Genomic DNA, 16,314 nt, shown 5'->3' on the forward strand with positions numbered 1-16,314 from the left:
TCCTCACCTAAAAACAACGGAGGGATAAACCCTGAGTATGGAATTACTCAGCAAGTCTTACCCGACTAAGGAAAAGACTCTCAAGGGTATGCTGGATAATTAGGAATCAAGGAGAGGCTTTAGCAAAAATCAACTTAGATACTTTTGCAGAAATAGCTTACTAAAGTGAGTCCTTACTTTCAATATTTTAACACCATATTAAGTATTAATTGACTCTATTTGCATCTAGTCTAATTTCACCATCTCATCAATACAACATCATTTTTATTCATAATGTTCACATCCTGACTTAGGTTGTAGGGAAGTGACCAAGTCTTCATAACCGCGAAGGTACGGCGATCTGAATCGATTATACTCAGCTGAGGATCTCCAATCACACGACATATGTAGCACTTAACCCTTGCATATGTCAACCCGCCACCGGGGTTCTTAAGACCAGATCAGGTTCACGCAAACCGAGAGCACAGATACACCACCGTCCAGCCTCTTGCCACGGAGGGTACACGCTACTCTCGCCACCGCTCCACGCCCATTTCGTGTTATCTTATTCTGGCCTTAGTCTTCCCGAGGCAAGGCTTACCCATGACGAGGCATGTGACCAGTTAAAGGGTCCTCGATCAGCACGCCTACATACACGTTCAATCCTTAATCAACCTGGGTAGAACATCACCTGTTCCTAACCCAAGTCTCAATTTAAGTATTCCCATCCTTAGGATTGTTTCTGTTCCTTAGGATGAGAAGAGCATCATAGGGAACTTTACAGTAAGATCCCACCATTGCTCCAAATGAAAATATTCTTGCAGGTAGAAGTCATCCTTTCTCGAGCTAGGCTAAGGACAACCTCTATCCACAAGATCTGAGCAAGGCTAAGCATTTTTGTAAATCATATTTTGATACTTCACTGAAGTATCTATAAAGGTATGGATATCAAGGAAAGCAATGCATCAAAGGGTTCCAAGCAACTCCTATGAACCTAATGCACATTTCATTAGACTTAAAGTGTGCGAAAATTATTTAAAAACACAAGGAAAGGGTTGCATGCACCGGGGCTTGCCTTCGTTAGTAGGTGAGTCAGGCTCGGACCCGCAGATGTCGAAGTAGAGCCAAGTCCCTGCCTGAGATTCCAAAGGTGCTGGTGTCTTCTCTTCAGTCACTTCACTCTCTTCTTCGTTTTCTAAATATAACCATATAGGTATATATATAAGAATGAATGCCATGTAATGCTTATGAGAGTGCATAGATAATAAAGGTTTATTAACTAAGTTTTGAATACAACTTTCCTTCACGGAACTCCGAGAACTTAGGGTTTCCGGAGTCAGTAAAGGAGTTCAAAGGGCAGGGGTAGGGTTTGGGTTATAAGTATCAAACAATGTCCAAATCATATCAAACTCTACCCAAGGTCTCAAAATATTGTTGAGAGATTACCCTAAAAATTTAGTGAATTTTGGATTTATTATATAATCTCTAAAAATCCAGAAACATGGTTTTTGGATGATTTAAATACTCTATAATTTCCTATTTGGACTAAAAATCATGAAACTATTTTTATTAAATTCTATAGGAAATTAGAAGCCCATTAAAATTGGTTTGGTATTTTTATCATTTTTCTTGAATTCTTTATGGATTTCTCAACTTTCTTAGAAAAAGAAAAAGAAAAACGTTCAATAGTATTGGGCCAAATTGTGCCCAACCGGCCCAGTTTAAGCAGATTACAGGGGCGCGCCCGCGGCAGCGCAGCCTGTTTTGCATAAAAGTCCTTGCCAGAGTTAATATTAGGAACGAAGTCCTCAACTGAACTCTGCGAGTCACTGACATTTTACTTCTGGCCCCTTCTAGGTTTCTCGTCTTTACAACGTGAGTCCCTGACGTCGCCGGCGGCGCGGACGCATTCCCACCGCGACACAACGGCGGAGGAGAGCCCGGGCAGCCGTTGGATAGCGACCAGACCAAATCCTAACCTACCCCGAGCATCTATAGGCATGGATTTGACTCACTAACTTACAGAGTGCCATGACCACGTTCAAGGCGGGAGCCCAGTACCGCGACGTTCACCCAAATGGCTCCGGCACAGGATGTTTCAAATTGAGGGCACATGGAGCACGAGTAGGGTGCGGGAAACACGACGCTCACAAGAATTGCCCCTGGGCCAACTGAACTTTGAGTGGGTCATCACCAGGACAGTTCACGCGGTGTCAAGCCCGTGTTCCGACCAAACCAAGACCGTAAGGACCAAACGGACTTCTCGGTGAGCTTCACCAAGGTACGGGGATGCTAGAACATCAGCTTGTGGGGGTTAAGACATACCACAGTCGTCTGGCCACGTGAAGCCGAGGTGTTGCCGGGGTGGTCATCAAATAAGTTTGGTGCCTTGATCGATGGAACTTGGGTGTGTCTAGGGTATGATTTGGGGGTGTAGTACTACTAATCATGGCTGCTCAACATGGTTGATGGTGAACTAAGGATCACTGGTTGGGTTCCTACCTTTCCCTCCCCAGTTGCTCTTTATATAGGCAGGGAAAAGATCACAGGGGTTGGATGCTTGAACTTGCAGCAAGGACAGCTATGAACTCTAAATGCAGTCGTGGCTTCCTCCAGTAAATCCATGCCAACACATAGAGCCTAGCTACGCAGGGTGGAGATTATCCATGGGCAAAAGAAAAGAGGGGGTAAGGATGAGGTGCACTGTACAGGATATTTGCACAGGTGATATTTCAGGGATGCACCAATCTGAATACCCTTGCCAGCACACCATCCCAATCTTCATCCTATTCCAAAGTTGGTCACGGCAAGAAAAACTGAACTTGGTCACTTCTAGCAGCCAAATATCTGATTTGTCCCTTTCTGTAGACAGTAAACCAACAGATAAGAATTCTAGTGTGTGCAGACTTAAATGGATCCAAACTGATATTTCTAAAGGGATGAAGCCACTAGAACTGCTGCTGTCCAGCATACCCCATTAAAGATTCATTAGATGAGGACCCCCTCTCATTCACTGCTCACAAAATAGGTCAAAATTTGGATATTTTTTAGTAGATCTGAGGCCACTAGATCCCTGGCTCTGGACTTCGACCTTATCCCTACCCAAACATCCAAAGAAACCAGCAGGGAGAGGAGATAATCTTCTTCAGAAACTGTCTTCAGTCCTAAACGAATTACTGTTGCTTAGCTGGACTGACAGGGGCCTTTCAAGGTCATTCCCTTACATTTTCCCTGTAGCAACACCTTAATTTAATCATAGGAAACTTGCTCATTGACTATAGCTCTTCAACCCACTACAACATTCCACTGCTAGAAACACATGGATCACAAACTATAAGGTTCCAAAGCCAAGCACACACTCTGAAACTCTTCTTCAGAGAGCTGAACTCAAATGCAACCCTTTAAGTCTGACAAGGCATATTAGAGAGCATTTTACTCACAATTCCATATGACAACAGACCCATCTCCCTTAACAAGCCTTATTCTCCAACCATAGGTCTTCCACTTTGGTACAACACTCCAAAGCTGAAACTACTCAGAATTGAAGTTGTGGTGTTCCAAATTATAGCAGAAACAGTCAAACACTCGGTCTCAGCTTAACTGAACAGCCCTCACTATTTCTGACAGAGGACGTTACAGCTCCATTATCTCTCAATCTTTACATAACAACAGGACCATCTCCTTGCATGAAACTTGTCCATCTATATCTGGTATCCAACTTTGCTATAGAAACTATAGTCTAAAACTACTCATATTGATCACAAAACAGCTCCAAATTAAGCATCCTATACTGAAATTCAGGTTTCAGAGACTGAACCCAAAGCAGTTGGAACCAGCCTGACAGTCCAATTTTGAGCCACTTTTACTCCTTTTTCTGTGTAGCACCAAACCAAACTCACTTAAAGAAATTTGTTCTCCTATATATGGTATTCCATTTTGATATACAACTCTTGGTCTAAAACCATATATATTAATCACAACTGAGCTCCAAACAGAGCATCATTGGCTGTTTTTCAGAGTTTCAGCTCTGAACCACTAAGTCACCAATATACTGACAGTCCATTTTTAGGCAAGCTTTACTCCAAATTTTGCATGGGGTCATGTCAAACTCACTTAATAAAACTTGTTCACCATCATATGGACTTCAACTTCTCTATAAACACCATAGTCCAAAGTTCTATGGTTTAGCCACAAATGAGCTCCAAACAGCATACTCAACACTGAAACTCCACTCCACTATTCACTATCTGAGATTCCATGAGTCTGTCAACACTTCTTTGGACCACCTTTTCTGCTGGTAGCATATACTTTTAAGGCAAAGTTGCTTAACAAATTTTGTACTTCAATAGTTCCTCTACAATTTCTATATAGTGACCCTTAGCTAAACCCTTTTGGATTCCACTCTACCACAACCCAAAGTTTGCACAAAATACTGAAATTCAGACTGTATTTTATTAAGTCTGAACCCCACACTTTCCACCAGCTCTACTTTAGACCAGTTCTTCTCCAAATTCCATATAGATTTAAGGCTAGGTTACTCAATCAAAGTCACACTCCTCACATAGCTTTATAATTTTTTTACAATGACTACCTTCAAAATGTTTATAGATCAGAAGTTATAAAGGACCAAAACTGCCTAGTTGCTACTATTTTCAGCAATTCCAATCTGAGCTCAAAACTGAACTTTGATGATTTACTCCAATTTTCTTCACACAACATGGGAATCTCCAAATAAGAAATTCATTCACTTTTTCAAGCTCCACAACTTTGATATATGGATTTTTGTCAAATTACTTCTAGATTTTGAATTCCTCTTTTGGGCTAGTTTTAGTGTTTCACATGTTCTTCATTTTCTTCAAGTGTTTCTTCCACTTGCTCTACCTTTGAAAACAAGGTTGCCATAAACTCTAGGACTTGCCTTTAGCACTTGAAGTTTCCAAGTCAATTTGTTACTTGCTCAAGAGTTGACCTACTCTTGTCTAGCTTAAGCCAAGTCCTTAAACTAAACTCTAACAACACACAACATCACACTGTTTGAAAAAAAATTAACCTAGTGAATGCATTCTAAGTGTAACAAGCACATTAATACAGATGCTTATGATGACATGTCAGAGTTTTAGTTTACGTAACACCAGAGGTGTTACAACCTTCCCCCCTAAAAAGAAATCTCGTCCCGAGATTTAAAAGTCTAGGCTTAGTAATGAAAAAGGAAACGTGTCACGGACTTATTTCCTAATTTCTCTTACAAGGTAGGGGAGGTGTTTTGTTTTACTTAACCACGATGTTGTTCAACACCTCTAAGGCAGTTACCTGAGCTCCTTCCCAAGGAGTCATTCCTTTAGAATGGAACATCCAATGTGGCCAAGATGGTTTTCTAGCACGTTCTGGAATACGCACTACTACTCATACCATGGTTGTCCTCTAAGAATAGTGTGCGACAACATTTCTCTAAGGGGGAAATCTTTTATTAGCATAGTTCTTAGCATGATGCATGTATAATTACAGAATCAACCTTAGTTGATTCAACCTTCTATGCATTACACTCTTCCTATCTGGTCTTTAAAATAAACTCTTCAGAAACACTTAGGTAAGAAGGGAAGAAATTTTGTAGATAAGTCTTTAGAAAATTCTTTTTGAAGATGTCTCATAATATCTGCAGAGATGGGCTTCGCTTCGATACCAGCTGTGACGGAACCTCCCAAGTAATTAGGCCCACCTACAGTTGTCCTTGTCCAACAGACATCAGACAACCCTGTAGATGTTCCTGAATCACTTGACAAGTTCGGTATCTTCTTTTCTCACCTTTCCCAAGAGCGTTTCACCCGTCTTGCAGACATTACAGAACATCGGAGATATAGAAATGCGGAAGCAATTATATAAACTTACATTTATTTAGAAAGTAAGATCAAGTTATTTATTACAGACCAGAGTTATAAAACGAGTGCAGGGTAGTATTATTACACATACCAGGGGAGGCAAAAACTCCTCCCGATAACTATCAAACAAAGGTTCTTATGGAGGACCACGTCCTCCCGCATCTTCACTCTTGTTTTTCTTCATTTGACACCACCTTGGAGCAAAAGCAACAAAAATTTGTCGCTTCCTCACCTAAAAACAACGGAGGGATAAACCCTGAGTATGGAATTACTCACCAAGTCTTACCCGACTAAGGAAAAGACTCTCAAGGGTATGCTGGATAATTAGGAATCAAGGAGAGGCTTTAGCAAAAATCAACTTAGATACTTTTGCAGAAATAGCTTACTAAAGTGAGTCCTTACTTTCAATATTTTAACACCATATTAAGTATTAATTGACTCTATTTGCATCTAGTCTAATTTCACCATCTCATCAATACAACATCATTTTTATTCATAATGTTCACATCCTGACTTAGGTTGTAGGGAAGTGACCAAGTCTTCATAACCGCGAAGGTACGGCGATCTGAATCGATTATACTCAGCTGAGGATCTCCAATCACACGACATATGTAGCACTTAACCCTTGCATATGTCAACCCGCCACCGGGGTTCTTAAGACCAGATCAGGTTCACGCAAACCGAGAGCACAGATACACCACCGTCCAGCCTCTTGCCACGGAGGGTACACGCTACTCTCGCCACCGCTCCACGCCCATTTCGTGTTATCTTATTCTGGCCTTAGTCTTCCCGAGGCAAGGCTTACCCATGACGAGGCATGTGACCAGTTAAAGGGTCCTCGATCAGCACGCCTACATACACGTTCAATCCTTAATCAACCTGGGTAGAACATCACCTGTTCCTAACCCAAGTCTCAATTTAAGTATTCCCATCCTTAGGATTGTTTCTGTTCCTTAGGATGAGAAGAGCATCATAGGGAACTTTACAGTAAGATCCCACCATTGCTCCAAATGAAAATATTCTTGCAGGTAGAAGTCATCCTTTCTCGAGCTAGGCTAAGGACAACCTCTATCCACAAGATCTGAGCAAGGCTAAGCATTTTTGTAAATCATATTTTGATACTTCACTGAAGTATCTATAAAGGTATGGATATCAAGGAAAGCAATGCATCAAAGGGTTCCAAGCAACTCCTATGAACCTAATGCACATTTCATTAGACTTAAAGTGTGCGAAAATTATTTAAAAACACAAGGAAAGGGTTGCATGCACCGGGGCTTGCCTTCGTTAGTAGGTGAGTCAGGCTCGGACCCGCAGATGTCGAAGTAGAGCCAAGTCCCTGCCTGAGATTCCAAAGGTGGTGGTGTCTTCTCTTCAGTCACTTCACTCTCTTCTTCGTTTTCTAAATATAACCATATAGGTATATATATAAGAATGAATGCCATGTAATGCTTATGAGAGTGCATAGATAATAAAGGTTTATTAACTAAGTTTTGAATACAACTTTCCTTCACGGAACTCCGAGAACTTAGGGTTTCCGGAGTCAGTAAAGGAGTTCAAAGGGCAGGGGTAGGGTTTGGGTTATAAGTATCAAACAATGTCCAAATCATATCAAACTCTACCCAAGGTCTCATAATATTGTTGAGAGATTACCCTAAAAATTTAGTGAATTTTGGATTTATTATATAATCTCTAAAAATTCAGAAACATGGTTTTTGGATGATTTAAATACTCTATAATTTCCTATTTGGACTAAAAATCATGAAACTATTTTTATTAAATTCTATAGGAAATTAGAAGCCCATTAAAATTGGTTTGGTATTTTTATCATTTTTCTTGAATTCTTTATGGATTTCTCAACTTTCTTAGAAAAAGAAAAAGAAAAACGTTCAATAGTATTGGGCCAAATTGTGCCCAACCGGCCCAGTTTAAGCAGATTACAGGGGCGCGCCCGCGGCAGCGCAGCCTGTTTTGCATAAAAGTCCTTGCCAGAGTTAATATTAGGAACGAAGTCCTCAACTGAACTCTGCGAGTCACTGACATTTTACTTCTGGCCCCTTCTAGGTTTCTCGTCTTTACAACGTGAGTCCCTAACGTCGCCGGCGGCGCGGACGCATTCCCACCGCGACACAACGGCGGAGGAGAGCCCGGGCAGCCGTTGGATAGCGACCAGACCAAATCCTAACCTACCCCGAGCATCTATAGGCATGGATTTGACTCACTAACTTACAGAGTGCCATGACCACGTTCAAGGCGGGAGCCCAGTACCGCGACGTTCACCCAAATGGCTCCGGCACAGGATGTTTCAAATTGAGGGCACATGGAGCACGAGTAGGGTGCGGGAAACACGACGCTCACAAGAATTGCCCCTGGGCCAACTGAACTTTGAGTGGGTCATCACCTGGACAGTTCACGCGGTGTCAAGCCCGTGTTCCGACCAAACCAAGACCGTAAGGACCAAACGGACTTCTCGGTGAGCTTCACCAAGGTACGGGGATGCTAGAACATCAGCTTGTGGGGGTTAAGACATACCACAGTCGTCTGGCCACGTGAAGCCGAGGTGTTGCCGGGGTGGTCATCAAATAAGTTTGGTGCCTTGATCGATGGAACTTGGGTGTGTCTAGGGTATGATTTGGGGGTGTAGTACTACTAATCATGGCTGCTCAACATGGTTGATGGTGAACTAAGGATCACTGGTTGGGTTTCTACCTTTCCCTCCCCAGTTGCTCTTTATATAGGCAGGGAAAAGATCACAGGGGTTGGATGCTTGAACTTGCAGCAAGGACAGCTATGAACTCTAAATGCAGTCGTGGCTTCCTCCAGTAAATCCACGCCAACACATAGAGCCTAGCTACGCAGGGTGGAGATTATCCATGGGCAAAAGAAAAGAGGGGGTAAGGATGAGGTGCACTGTACAGGATATTTGCACAGGTGATATTTCAGGGATGCACCAATCTGAATACCCTTGCCAGCACACCATCCCAATCTTCATCCTATTCCAAAGTTGGTCACGGCAAGAAAAACTGAACTTGGTCACTTCTAGCAGCCAAATATCTGATTTGTCCCTTTCTGTAGATAGTAAACCAACAGATAAGAATTCTAGTGTGTGCAGACTTAAATGGATCCAAACTGATATTTCTAAAGGGATGAAGCCACTAGAACTGCTGCTGTCCAGCATACCCCATTAAAGATTCATTAGATGAGGACCCCCTCTCATTCACTGCTCACAAAATAGGTCAAAATTTGGATATTTTTTAGTAGATCTGAGGCCACTAGATCCCTGGCTCTGGACTTCGACCTTATACCTACCCAAACATCCAAAGAAACCAGCAGGGAGAGGAGATAATCTTCTTCAGAAACTGTCTTCAGTCCTAAACGAATTACTGTTGCTTAGCTGGACTGACAGGGGCCTTTCAAGGTCATTCCCTTACATTTTCCCTGTAGCAACACCTTAATTTAATCATAGGAAACTTGCTCATTGACTATAGCTCTTCAACCCACTACAGCATTCCACTGCTAGAAACACATGGATCACAAACTATAAGGTTCCAAAGCCAAGCACACACTCTGAAACTCTTCTTCAGAGAGCTGAACTCAAATGCAACCCTTTAAGTCTGACAAGGCATATTAGAGAGCATTTTACTCACAATTCCATATGACAACAGACCCATCTCCCTTAACAAGCCTTATTCTCCAACCATAGGTCTTCCACTTTGGTACAACACTCCAAAGCTGAAACTACTCAGAATTGAAGTTGTGGTGTTCCAAATTATAGCAGAAACAGTCAAACACTCGGTCTCAGCTTAACTGAACAGCCCTCACTATTTCTGACAGAGGACGTTACAGCTCCATTATCTCTCAATCTTTACATAACAACAGGACCATCTCCTTGCATGAAACTTGTCCATCTATATCTGGTATCCAACTTTTCTATAGAAACTATAGTCTAAAACTACTCATATTGATCACAAAACAGCTCCAAATTAAGCATCCTATACTGAAATTCAGGTTTCAGAGACTGAACCCAAAGCAGTTGGAACCAGCCTGACAGTCCAATTTTGAGCCACTTTTACTCCTTTTTCTGTGTAGCACCAAACCAAACTCACTTAAAGAAATTTGTTCTCCTATATATGGTCTTCCATTTTGATATACAACTCTTGGTCTAAAACCATATATATTAATCACAACTGAGCTCCAAACAGAGCATCATTGGCTGTTTTTCAGAGTTTCAGCTCTGAACCACTAAGTCACCAATATACTGACAGTCCATTTTTAGGCAAGCTTTACTCCAAATTTTGCATGGGGTCATGTCAAACTCACTTAATAAAACTTGTTCACCATCATATGGACTTCAACTTCTCTATAAACACCATAGTCCAAAGTTCTATGGTTTAGCCACAAATGAGCTCCAAACAGCATACTCAACACTGAAACTCCACTCACTTCACTATTCACTATCTGAAATTCCATGAGTCTGTCAACACTTCTTTGGACCACCTTTTCTGCTGGTAGCATATACTTTTAAGGCAAAGTTGCTTAACAAATTTTGTACTTCAATAGTTCCTCTACAATTTCTATATAGTGACCCTTAGCTAAACCCTTTTGGATTCCACTCTACCACAACCCAAAGTTTGCACAAAATACTGAAATTCAGACTGTATTTTATTAAGTTTGAACCCCACACTTTCCAGCAGCTCTACTTTAGACCAGTTCTTCTCCAAATTCCATATAGATTTAAGGCTAGGTTACTCAATCAAAGTCACACTCCTCACATAGCTTTATAATTTTTTTACAATGACTACCTTCAAAATGTTTATAGATCAGAAGTTATAAAGGACCAAAACTTCCTAGTTGCTACTATTTTCAGCAATTCCAATCTGAGCTCAAAACTGAACTTTGATGATTTACTCCAATTTTCTTCACACAACATGGGAATCTCCAAATAAGAAATTCATTCACTTTTTCAAGCTCCACAACTTTGATATATGGACTTTTGTCAAATTACTTCTAGATTTTGAATTCCTCTTTTGGGCTAGTTTTAGTGTTTCACATGTTCTTCATTTTCTTCAAGTGTTTCTTCCACTTGCTCTACCTTTGAAAACAAGGTTGCCATAAACTCTAGGACTTGCCTTTAGCACTTGAAGTTTCCAAGTCAATTTGTTATTTGCTCAAGAGTTGACCTACTCTTGTCTAGCTTAAGCCAAGTCCTTAAACTAAACTCTAACAACACACAACATCACACTGTTTGAAAAAAAATTAACCTAGTGAATGCATTCTAAGTGTAACAAGCACATTAATGCAGATGCTTATGATGACATGTCGGAGTTTTAGTTTACGTAACACCAGAGGTGTTACAACCTTCCCCCCTAAAAAGAAATCTCGTCCCGAGATTTAAAAGTCTAGGCTTAGTAATGGAAAAGGAAACGTGTCACGGACTTATTTCCTAATTTCTCTTACAAGGTAGGGGAGGTGTTTTGTTTTACTTAACCACGATGTTGTTCAACACCTCTAAGGCAGTTACCTAAGCTCCTTCCCAAGGAGTCATTCCTTTAGAATGGAACATCCAATGTGGCCAAGATGGTTTTCTAGCACGTTCTGGAATACGCACTACTACTCATACCATGGTTGTCCTCTAAGAATAGTGTGCGACAACATTTCTCTAAGGGGGAAATCTTTTATTAGCATAGTTCTTAGCATGATGCATGTATAATTACAGAATCAACCTTAGTTGATTCAACCTTCTATGCATTACACTCTTCCTATCTGGTCTTTAAAATAAACTCTTCAGAAACACTTAGGTAAGAAGGGAAGAAATTTTTTAGATAAGTCTTTAGAAAATTCTTTTTGAAGATGCCTCATAATATCTGCAGAGATGGGCTTCGCTCCGATACCAGCTGTGACGGAACCTCCCAAGTAATTAGGCCCACCTACAGTTGTCCTTGTCCAACAGACATCAGACAACCCTGTAGATGTTCCTGAATCACTTGACAAGTTCGGTATCTTCTTTTCTCACCTTTCCCAAGAGCGTTTCACCCGTCTTGCAGACATTACAGAACATCGGAGATATAGAAATGCGGAAGCAATTATATAAACTTACATTTATTTAGAAAGTAAGATCAAGTTATTTATTACAGACCAGAGTTATAAAACGAGTGCAGGGTAGTATTATTACACATACCAGGGGAGGCAAAAACTCCTCCCGATAACTATCAAACAAAGGTTCTTATGGAGGACCACGTCCTCCCGCATCTTCACTCTTGTTTTTCTTCATTTGACACCACCTTGGAGCAAAAGCAACAAAAATTTGTCGCTTCCTCACCTAAAAACAACGGAGGGATAAACCCTGAGTATGGAATTACTCACCAAGTCTTACCCGACTAAGAAAAAGACTCTCAAGGGTATGCTGGATAATTAGGAATCAAGGAGAGGCTTTAGCAAAAATCAACTTAGATACTTTTGCAGAAATAGCTTACTAAAGTGAGTCCTTACTTTCAATATTTTAACACCATATTAAGTATTAATAGACTCTATTTGCATCTAGTCTAATTTCACCATCTCATCAATACAACATCATTTTTATTCATAATGTTCACATCCTGACTTAGGTTGTAGGGAAGTGACCAAGTCTTCATAACCGCGAAGGTACGGCGATCTGAATCGATTATACTCAGCTGAGGATCTCCAATCACACGACATATGTAGCACTTAACCCTTGCATATGTCAACCCGCCACCGGGGTTCTTAAGACCAGATCAGGTTCACGCAAACCGAGAGCACAGATACACCACCGTCCAGCCTCTTGCCACGGAGGGTACACGCTACTCTCGCCACCGCTCCACGCCCATTTCGTGTTATCTTATTTTGGCCTTAGTCTTCCCGAGGCAAGGCTTACCCATGACGAGGCATGTGACCAGTTAAAGGGTCCTCGATCAGCACGCCTACATACACGTTCAATCCTTAATCAACCTGGGTAGAACATCACCTGTTCCTAACCCAAGTCTCAATTTAAGTATTCCCATCCTTAGGATTGTTTCTGTTCCTTAGGATGAGAAGAGCATCATAGGGAACTTTACAGTAAGATCCCACCATTGCTCCAAATGAAAATATTCTTGCAGGTAGAAGTCATCCTTTCTCGAGCTAGGCTAAGGACAACCTCTATCCACAAGATCTGAGCAAGGCTAAGCATTTTTGTAAATCATATTTTGATACTTCACTGAAGTATCTATAAAGGTATGGATATCAAGGAAAGCAATGCATCAAAGGGTTCCAAGCAACTCCTATGAACCTAATGCACATTTCATTAGACTTAAAGTGTGCGAAAATTATTTAAAAACACAAGGAAAGGGTTGCATGCACCGGGGCTTGCCTTCGTTAGTAGGTGAGTCAGGCTCGGACCCGCAGATGTCGAAGTAGAGCCAAGTCCCTGCCTGAGATTCCAAAGGTGGTGGCGTCTTCTCTTCAGTCACTTCACTCTCTTCTTCGTTTTCTAAATATAACCATATAGGTATATATATAAGAATGAATGCCATGTAATGCTTATGAGAGTGCATAGATAATAAAGGTTTATTAACTAAGTTTTGAATACAACTTTCCTTCACGGAACTCCGAGAACTTAGGGTTTCCGGAGTCAGTAAAGGAGTTCAAAGGGCAGGGGTAGGGTTTGGGTTATAAGTATCAAACAATGTCCAAATCATATCAAACTCTACCCAAGGTCTCAAAATATTGTTGAGAGATTACCCTAAAAATTTAGTGAATTTTGGATTTATTATATAATCTCTAAAAATTCAGAAACATGGTTTTTGGATGATTTAAATACTCTATAATTTCCTATTTGGACTAAAAATCATGAAACTATTTTTATTAAATTCTATAGGAAATTAGAAGCCCAATAAAATTGGTTTGGTATTTTTATCATTTTTCTTGAATTCTTTATGGATTTCTCAACTTTCTTAGAAAAAGAAAAAGAAAAACGTTCAATAGTATTGTGCCAAATTGTGCCCAACCGGCCCAGTTTAAGCAGATTACAGGGGCGCGCCCGCGGCAGCGCAGCCTGTTTTGCATAAAAGTCCTTGCCAGAGTTAATATTAGGAACGAAGTCCTCAACTAAACTCTGCGAGTCACTGACATTTTACTTCTGGCCCCTTCTAGGTTTCTCGTCTTTACAACGTGAGTCCCTGACGTCGTCGGCGGCGCGGACGCATTCCCACCGCGACACAACGGCGGAGGAGAGCCTGGGCAGCCGTTGGATAGCGACCAGACCAAATCCTAACCTACCCCGAGCATCTATAGGCATGGATTTGACTCACTAACTTACAGAGTGCCATGACCACGTTCAAGGCGGGAGCCCAGTACCGCGACGTTCACCCAAATGGCTCCGGCACAGGATGTTTCAAATTGAGGGCACAGGGAGCACGAGTAGGATGCGGGAAACACGACGCTCACAAGAATTGCCCCTGGGCCAACTGAACTTTGAGTGGGTCATCACCAGGACAGTTCACGCGGTGTCAAGCCCGTGTTCCGACCAAACCAAGACCGTAAGGACCAAACGGACTTCTCGGTGAGCTTCACCAAGGTACGGGGATGCTAGAACATCAGCTTGTGGGGGTTAAGACATACCACAGTCGTCTGGCCACGTGAAGCCGAGGTGTTGCCGGGGTGGTCATCAAATAAGTTTGGTGCCTTGATCGATGGAACTTAGGTGTGTCTAGGGTATGATTTGGGGGTGTAGTACTACTAATCATGGCTGCTCAACATGGTTGATGGTGAACTAAGGATCACTGGTTGGGTTCCTACCTTTCCCTCCCCAGTTGCTCTTTATATAGGCAGGGAAAAGATCACAGGGGTTGGATGCTTGAACTTGCAGCAAGGACAGCTATGAACTCTAAATGCAGTCGTGGCTTCCTCCAGTAAATCCACGCCAACACATAGAGCCTAGCTACGCAGGGTGGAGATTATCCATGGGCAAAAGAAAAGAGGGGGTAAGGATGAGGTGCACTGTACAGGATATTTGCACAGGTGATATTTCAGGGATGCACCAATCTGAATACCCTTGCCAGCACACCATCCCAATCTTCATCCTATTCCAAAGTTGGTCACGGCAAGAAAAACTGAACTTGGTCACTTCTAGCAGCCAAATATCTGATTTGTCCCTTTCTGTAGACAGTAAACCAACAGATAAGAATTCTAGTGTGTGCAGACTTAAATGGATCCAAACTGATATTTCTAAAGGGATGAAGCCACTAGAACTGCTGCTGTCCAGCATACCCCATTAAAGATTCATTAGATGAGGACCCCCTCTCATTCACTGCTCACAAAATAGGTCAAAATTTGGATATTTTTTAGTAGATCTGAGGCCACTAGATCCCTGGCTCTGGACTTCGACCTTATCCCTACCCAAACATCCAAAGAAACCAGCAGGGAGAGGAGATAATCTTCTTCAGAAACTGTCTTCAGTCCTAAACGAATTACTGTTGCTTAGCTGGACTGACAGGGGCCTTTCAAGGTCATTCCCTTACATTTTCCCTGTAGCAACACCTTAATTTAATCATAGGAAACTTGCTCATTGACTATAGCTCTTCAACCCACTACAACATTCCACTGCTAGAAACACATGGATCACAAACTATAAGGTTCCAAAGCCAAGCACACACTCTGAAACTCTTCTTCAGAGAGCTGAACTCAAATGCAACCCTTTAAGTCTGACAAGGCATATTAGAGAGCATTTTACTCACAATTCCATATGACAACAGACCCATCTCCCTTAACAAGCCTTATTCTCCAACCATAGGTCTTCCACTTTGGTACAACACTCCAAAGCTGAAACTACTCAGAATTGAAGTTGTGGTGTTCCAAATTATAGCAGAAACAGTCAAACACTCGGTCTCAGCTTAACTGAACAGCCCTCACTATTTCTGACAGAGGACGTTACAGCTCCATTATCTCTCAATCTTTACATAACAACAGGACCATCTCCTTGCATGAAACTTGTCCATCTATATCTGGTATCCAACTTTGCTATAGAAACTATAGTCTAAAACTACTCATATTGATCACAAAATAGCTCCAAATTAAGCATCCTATACTGAAATTCAGGTTTCAGAGACTGAACCCAAAGCAGTTGGAACCAGCCTGACAGTCCAATTTTGAGCCACTTTTACTCCTTTTTCTGTGTAGCACCAAACCAAACTCACTTAAAGAAATTTGTTCTCCTATATATGGTCTTCCATTTTGATATACAACTCTTGGTCTAAAACCATATATATTAATCACAACTGAGCTCCAAACAGAGCATCATTGGCTGTTTTTCAGAGTTTCATCTCTGAACCACTAAGTCACCAATACACTAACAGTCCATTTTTAGGCAAGCTTTACTCCAAATTTTGCATGGGGTCATGTCAAACTCACTTAATAAAACTTGTTCACCATCATATGGACTTCAACTTCTCTATAAACACCATAGTCC

General features: G+C 41.5%; 1 long non-coding RNA gene across 1 annotated transcript; it reads right to left on the minus strand.

The window, feature by feature from the left end:
* Positions 1-5,663: 5,663 nt before the first annotated feature.
* On the minus strand, positions 5,664-15,883 carry LOC118476886 (uncharacterized). The gene is made up of 3 exons (XR_004857688.1): positions 14,469-15,883; positions 8,385-13,338; positions 5,664-7,254 (listed from the first exon to the last, which is right to left on the minus strand). It is a non-coding gene; the product is annotated as an uncharacterized lncRNA (long non-coding RNA).
* Between the last annotated feature and the right edge of the window lie 431 nt (positions 15,884-16,314).

The sequence above is a fragment of the Zea mays genome, chromosome 4 (genome assembly GCF_902167145.1).
Source record: "Zea mays cultivar B73 chromosome 4, Zm-B73-REFERENCE-NAM-5.0, whole genome shotgun sequence".
Lineage (NCBI taxonomy): Eukaryota > Viridiplantae > Streptophyta > Magnoliopsida > Poales > Poaceae > Zea > Zea mays.